Here is a 6,914-nt window from a genome sequence, read left to right as displayed (position 1 = left end):
TGTTGTGTATATATATATATATATATATATATATATATATATATATATATATATCCTACTGAGTTCATTTGTTATTGTTTGAATGTATATTGTTTCAAGAATGACAATTTTGCATTGGACAGTCAATAAGGGGACCTACCCCGATATACTTTACTTTCTCTGACTAGTCTTCAACTTTGGCAAAATGTGAGATGTTTGTTTCTGATTCTATTTGGTTTTCCATATGTCTCTAGTACTGGATAAACCTTTCTTGACCTAGATGCTATATGTTTTCTAATTGTATTAAAAATATTTTCTATGATGTTGGTATGACATTCTAGTATGGCCACAATTCATTGAATTGGTCTTTTAATGCTATCCCAAAGTTTTCACATATTCTGGTAATACATTTTTAAAATTTAGTATCTTTAATTAAATGCATCAATTATTCCTCTTTGTCTAAAACCTTAATATTCTGTTTTCTGTCTTCTGTATGTTCCATATTATTATTGAGGTTTTATTTTAATCTTCTTGTTTGATTCATTGATTTCTTTATCTACAATATTCTAGGTTTTTCCCCCAAGTATTTTAATTCGGTTCTCATATCCTAATTGATTTCATTTCTTTCACTCAGCTGTTTAGTTGTGTTCTCATTCAATTTTTTGAGCAAATTTATAGTTACTTTTTTTTAACTTAAAATAATGTTTCCGTACAAAATTTTCAGATTTAGGGATTGTCCCTGATGCTATTCAAGTGACTAGGAACCTGAGAGGAGATAGAACAAGAGCCTGGGGAAAGCCAAATACTAATGTTCTGCTAAGGGAATGGGGCAATAAAATGACTCCTAATGACCATGTCCTATATTCATAGATTAGTGTCTCAGTCAGCCACCATCAAAGAGGCTTCCTCCTGCAATAGATTGCAACAAATACAGAGACCCACAGCTGGGAAATGTACAGTGAGAGACCTTGAAATGAAATGTCTCCACCTAATCTACCCCCAACCTCAGGGCTCATGGATATATGCAGAAAAGGAAGAGAGAAGATAGTAAGAGCCAGAAGGAATGGATGACAGCAAGAAAACAGGTATTTTCTGATACAGTAGGACAATAAATGTGAACTTACAAAGCCTGAGGGTGAGGTCTAATGAAATGGGGTCCCAGTGCTGAGTGAATGAAATGACTATAAGCAAGAAGCTATCTCCTGCTGACAACCACCTGCCAAGAAAATATTATTTTTCTTCCACATAGTCTCACTGGTTATATAAACCATACTTAAGCAGGCCCCATACCCAGCAGTAGATGGCCAACACAGAAGTAACTCATTGGTATTTTTGGAATTTTTTTGGTCTTATATTGCATAAGGTATTGTTTATATTACTAGTCTTTTGTTTGTATATTATGGTTATTGATTTTGTGTTTATATTTTGTGTAGGAGGCGGTGTTCTTTTCTTTATAAAACTTAAATAGACTTGTTTTATTTAGAAACTATTTTCCTGATTCTTCATATATCTTAAATGATAATTATTTTTTAACATTTTAAAATTTTTTAATGTTACACCACAACCTTCACTTTCTTGTTTATCACCAAGATTACACACTAATGGTGACATTGCAATTTTAAATTTTTACAAGGTTATTTAGTTCCACAACTTTAAAAAATTCAAATACTTTATAAGTTCAGTGTCTTTAAAAAACTCAAAAGTCTCTTTTAAAAAGCAAAGTCTTTCAACCGTGGGCACCTATAAAAAATAAGTTAAATAATTTCTTATTGGTTTGATTTATACTGAAAATAGATTTTTTTCTGTTTAATACATTCTGATTATGTTTTCCCTCACCTCCCTTCAAACCCAAACACATGTCCTTTCTTGCTTGTTCTCATTAGAAAACAAATAAGCATTGAAAAGAAAAGAAAAGAAAAGAAAAGAAAAAAGGAAGAAAGGAAGGAAGGAAGGAAGGAAGGAAGGAAGGAAGGAAGGAAGGAAGGAAGAAATCCACTCCGAAAATACCATTAAATTCATTTGTGTTGTCCATGTACTTCTGGAAGTTGGGGTCTGGCCTTCAGAGTGGCCTGTATGTTGTGTTAGTTAAGGTATCCTGCTGTAAAGAGATACCATAATCATGGCTACTCTTATGAAAGAAATCAGTTAATTTAGAGCTGGATTATGGTAGGAAGCATGGCAGAATGCAGGCAGACATGGTGCTGGAGGAGCAGTGAGTCCTACCTACCTCTGGATCCACAGGAAGAGACAACATGCCACTAGACTGGCTTGAGCTTCTAAAATCCCATCCCCCAATGGCATATTTCCTCCTACAAAGCTACACCTACTCCAAGATTACACTTCCTAGTAGTACCACTCTCTATAAGCCTATGTGGGCTGTTTTTATTCAGATCACCACATATACCCAATGAGAACACTAATTTTGTTGGAGAAAATTAATATTTCACTTGTGAGTGGTTACTAATGGGAAAAGGTTCTGGGTTAGGAAGCAAGGCTTGCATTCACTTACACTTTTGGTACTGAATTTCCATTAGGCACAGACTTGTGGAGGCTGTGTGTGCTGCCATAGTCTCTATTGGTGCATATGTACATCAGTCCTCCTGTGTTAATATGTCTTCTTTCTTTAGTATTCTCCATCCCCTCTGGCCTTTAAAAATCTTTCCTCTTTCTTTTTCTTTCTTTTTTTAAAGTTCTCTGAGCCATGCAAGGAGAGAATTGATGGAGATCTCCTATTTAAGAACAAGCATTCCAAAGTCTCTCCCTCTTGGCACCCTGCCCAGCTGTGGCTCTCTGCATTTATCCCATCTACTGTGGGAAGGATGATGATGGCTGATCAAGGCACTGGAGTATGAGTTTAGCAAAATACCCTCAGAAGTCCTTTTGTTACTACTTTTTTTCATTAGCAGAACAATGTTATTTAGTTTATCATGTTCTTGGCAACAAAGGTTGACCTTTCACCTTTGTTAGTATGCTGAGAACTTTCCAGTACACTAGACAGTAGGGGTAAAAATTCGTAAAGTAGGCACCCGTTCAACTTGTCCTGGTACAGTGAGTTGCATCAGTGTTGCCTTCACAATTGTGCCTTGCCATCAGTTTGTGGAAACCACCCAATATTCTTGAAAATAGCCTTGGTGGTTTGGGGGTTCCTGTTAGGTCCCTTTTGTGAACAACTGGGTTCGACTTAACTCATGCCTGGAATTGGACTCTTGATTAGTTGATGAAAAGTATTCACCTGGGGCTCCATCTTCCCCAATAGTTGAAGTTTTCATTTAGATTATTGCTATACGTTTTAGGAAGTTTCAGATTTCCATATAACCACACAAATGGACCTTAGTTTTCCTTGTCTCAATCCATATTTATTCCCATAGCAGCCCTATTGTCCCTCTCCCTTTCCATGTGATTCCACTTCTCTTTTCCATACATCCATAGCTATCTATTCTATTTCCCCTTTGTGTAGTAATCCAATCCTTTGATAAGACCCTTACTCTACACCTAATCGCTGTGGTTATATGGACTGTAGCATACTTATAGAAAGACTTAACACACAGTGTTATTATATAAGTAAATGCATAACATATTTTGGGTTACCTCATTCAGGATGATTTTCCTCTCAACCATAAGAATCACAGGTGGATTTCATTTACCTGTGAATTGCAGTTTTTTGGAAACAGGATAATAGTCCATTGCCTTTTCCTTTTTTAAAAAAAATTCACATTTTCTTTTCTTTTCTTTTTTATGTTCATAGCAGCTTTATTCATAATAACCAGAAACTAAAAACAACCTAACTGTCACTCAACTGAAGGATGAATAAAGAAAATGTGGTACATCTACACAACAGAATTCTATTCAGCTATTAAAAAAACATAAAGTATTTTGGGGGCAAATTGATGGAACTTGAGAATATAATCCAGAGTGAGGTAACCCAGATCAAAAAGGACATGCATGTTATGTAGTCATTTATAAGTGATATTAGACATAAAATATAGGATAGCTATGCTATATCTAAATTCTTATCTGAGAAAAGAACCACAAGTATTTGTGACATTTTTCTATTCCTCATTCAAAATGTTTAGCCTGTAAACTAAGTACTTCTCATACCTTACTTGTGTCATCATCAGCATTTAAAGATCTTGTTAAAACATCATTACTGATGAGCATAGAATAGACTTATTACTCAAGATGGAACAACAGAAGCAAAAGTGACAGTGTGGTAGAGTTTACAGATTTTTAATGAAATATTACAATATATTAATTATTTAATAACAGATTCATGAAAAACAAAAGAAGTACAGAAATTTTAAAATATAAATCTTTAGCCACATTTGCAATAAATTTATACTTAACACTTTGAACAAAAACTTCATGTACTTTTCTACCAAAATGTACTTTAGCTTAAATATTATTATCTTTTACCATCAATTGTTCAAATAATAATATGTTGAGATTTTTTTCCTACATAAACTTCATCCGATTTATTGACTAAATGGCTAACAGTGACATTAGAATGATCGCTTTTTAATAATTAAATACGGGGCTGGTGAGATGGCTCAGTGGGTAAGAACACCCGACTGCTCTTCTGAAGGTCCAGAGTTCAAATCCCAGCAACCACATGGTGGCTCATAACCATCCGTAACGAGATCTGACGCCCTCTTCTGGAGTGTCTGAAGACAGCTACAGTGTACTTACATATAATAAATAAATAAATCTTTAAAAAAATAATTAAATACATTTATTGTGATTTTCTTCTATTGTCATCTGTATTCACTTTAATATATTTAGGATATGGAAGAAGTTTGGGGTGTAAATATGGATACACATTCATATTAGTGGAAGCAAATACCAATGTGTACAGATGAATATATGAGGCATAGGTAGATTGGATTAGAAAGTAAAGAATAAGAAAATGAATTTTAATTACATTATTAGTAAGTCAGTTCTTATGGTACAACATTTTTCAATCATATATGATTCTGTCATGCTAATTTTAACTTATATTAGTCATATGACAAATATTATTTTTCCAATTTTTTATTAGGTATTTTCTTCATTTACATTTCAAATGTTATCCTGAAAGTCCCCTATTCCATTCCCCCGCCCTGCTTCCCTACCCACCCACTCCCACTTCTTGACCCTGGTATTCCCCTGTACTGGGAATAGGGGCCTCTATTCCCAATGATGGCCGACTAGGCCATCTTCTCCTACATATGCAGCTAGAGACATGAGCTCTGGGGGGTACACATTTTCTTTTCTTTTCTTTTAAAAATATTTTTATTCAGTACCCAAATAGCACCTGGAAAAAGCTACCCTCCCAAGAGTGCAGACTAGCCAGCAAGCTCAGGTAAGACCACCACTGCTGATCATAGGAACACACCCAAAACCCTCAGGGAATGGGAATCAAGGAGCGGCCTGGGACAGGAGCCATTTGGTTTCTGTCTGTATCTAGAGCTGATCATGTGCCACAGAGTTACATATACAAATACTGCCAGGAGAGAGCTAGTCTCCTAGGAATGACTACAGAGTTGTGAGCACTGGTAAGACCACCACTCCTCTTCAAATTCCTGGTCCACCAGGGACTCTCCCAGAGCCATCAGGACACAGGAACCAAGAACCAGCTGGGGACAGGATACTTCTGGTTTCAATCTGTAGCCCAGAGATGACCCTGTACCACAGCTCTCCATACCTAAACACCTCATGGAGAGAACTGGACTCCCAGGAGTTCTGATACACAGGCTTGCAGAACAGAAAATCCACAGTCAGAGACAGCAAGACAAGCTAACACCAGAGATAACAAGATGGTGAAAGGCAAGGGCAAGAACACAAGCAATAGAAACCAAGGCTACTTGGAATCATCAGATCTCAGTTATCCCACCAGAACGAGCCCTGGATAAACAAACACACAAGAAAATTAATTCTCTGATTTAAAATCACACCTCATGATGATTATAGAGGGTTTTACGAAGGATATAAATAACCCTCTTAAAGAAATACAAGAAAACATAGGCAAATATGTAGAAGACATTAAAGAGAAAGCACAAAGATCCCTTACAGAATTGAGGAAAACACAAACAAACAGGTGAAATAACTGAACAAAACTGTCCAGAATATAAAAATAGAAAAGAAACAATAAAGAAATCACAAAGGGAGACAACCCTGGAGATAGAAAACCTAGGAAAGAAATAAGGAGTCATAGATGCAAGCGTCATGAACAGAATATAAGAGAAAGAAACGAGAATCTCAGGTGCAGAAGATTATGTCAAAGAAAATGCAAAATGCAAAAAGATCCTAACCCAAAACATCCAGGAAATCCAGTATACAATGAGAAGACCAAACCTAAGGATAAAAGATATAGGAGAGAGCAAAGATTCCTAAGTTAAAGAGCCAGTAAATGACTTCAATGAAATTATACAAGAAAACTTCCCTAAACTAAAGAAAAAGATGCCCTAAAGACACTGTCAACGAGACAAAAAGGCCACCAACAGCTTGGGAAAGGATTTTTACCAATCCTAAATCTGATAAAGGACTAATATCCAATATATAAAAAGAGCTCAGGAAGCTGGATTCCAGAAATTCAAATAACCCCATTAAAAAATGGAGTACAGGGCTGGTGAGATGGCTCAGTGGGTAAGAGCACCCGACTGCTCTTCTGAAGGTCCAGAGTTCAAATCCCAGCAGCCACATGGTGGCTCATAACCATCTGTAACAAGATCTTATGCCCTCTTCTGGAGTGTCTGTAGACAGCTACAGTATACTTACATATAATAAATAAATAAATCTTTTTTAAAAAAATGGGGTACAGAGCTAAACAAAGAATTCTCAACTGAGGAATACCGAATGGCTCAGAAACACCTGAAAAAATGTTCAACATCCTTAGTCATCAGGGAAATGCAAATCAAAACAACCCTGAGATTCCATCTCACTCCAGTCAGAATGGCTAA

This window comes from Mus pahari, chromosome 8 (genome assembly GCF_900095145.1).
Source record: "Mus pahari chromosome 8, PAHARI_EIJ_v1.1, whole genome shotgun sequence".
Lineage (NCBI taxonomy): Eukaryota > Metazoa > Chordata > Mammalia > Rodentia > Muridae > Mus > Mus pahari.
The sequence above is the reverse complement of the archived record's forward strand: the minus strand, read 5'-3'. Positions refer to the sequence as shown.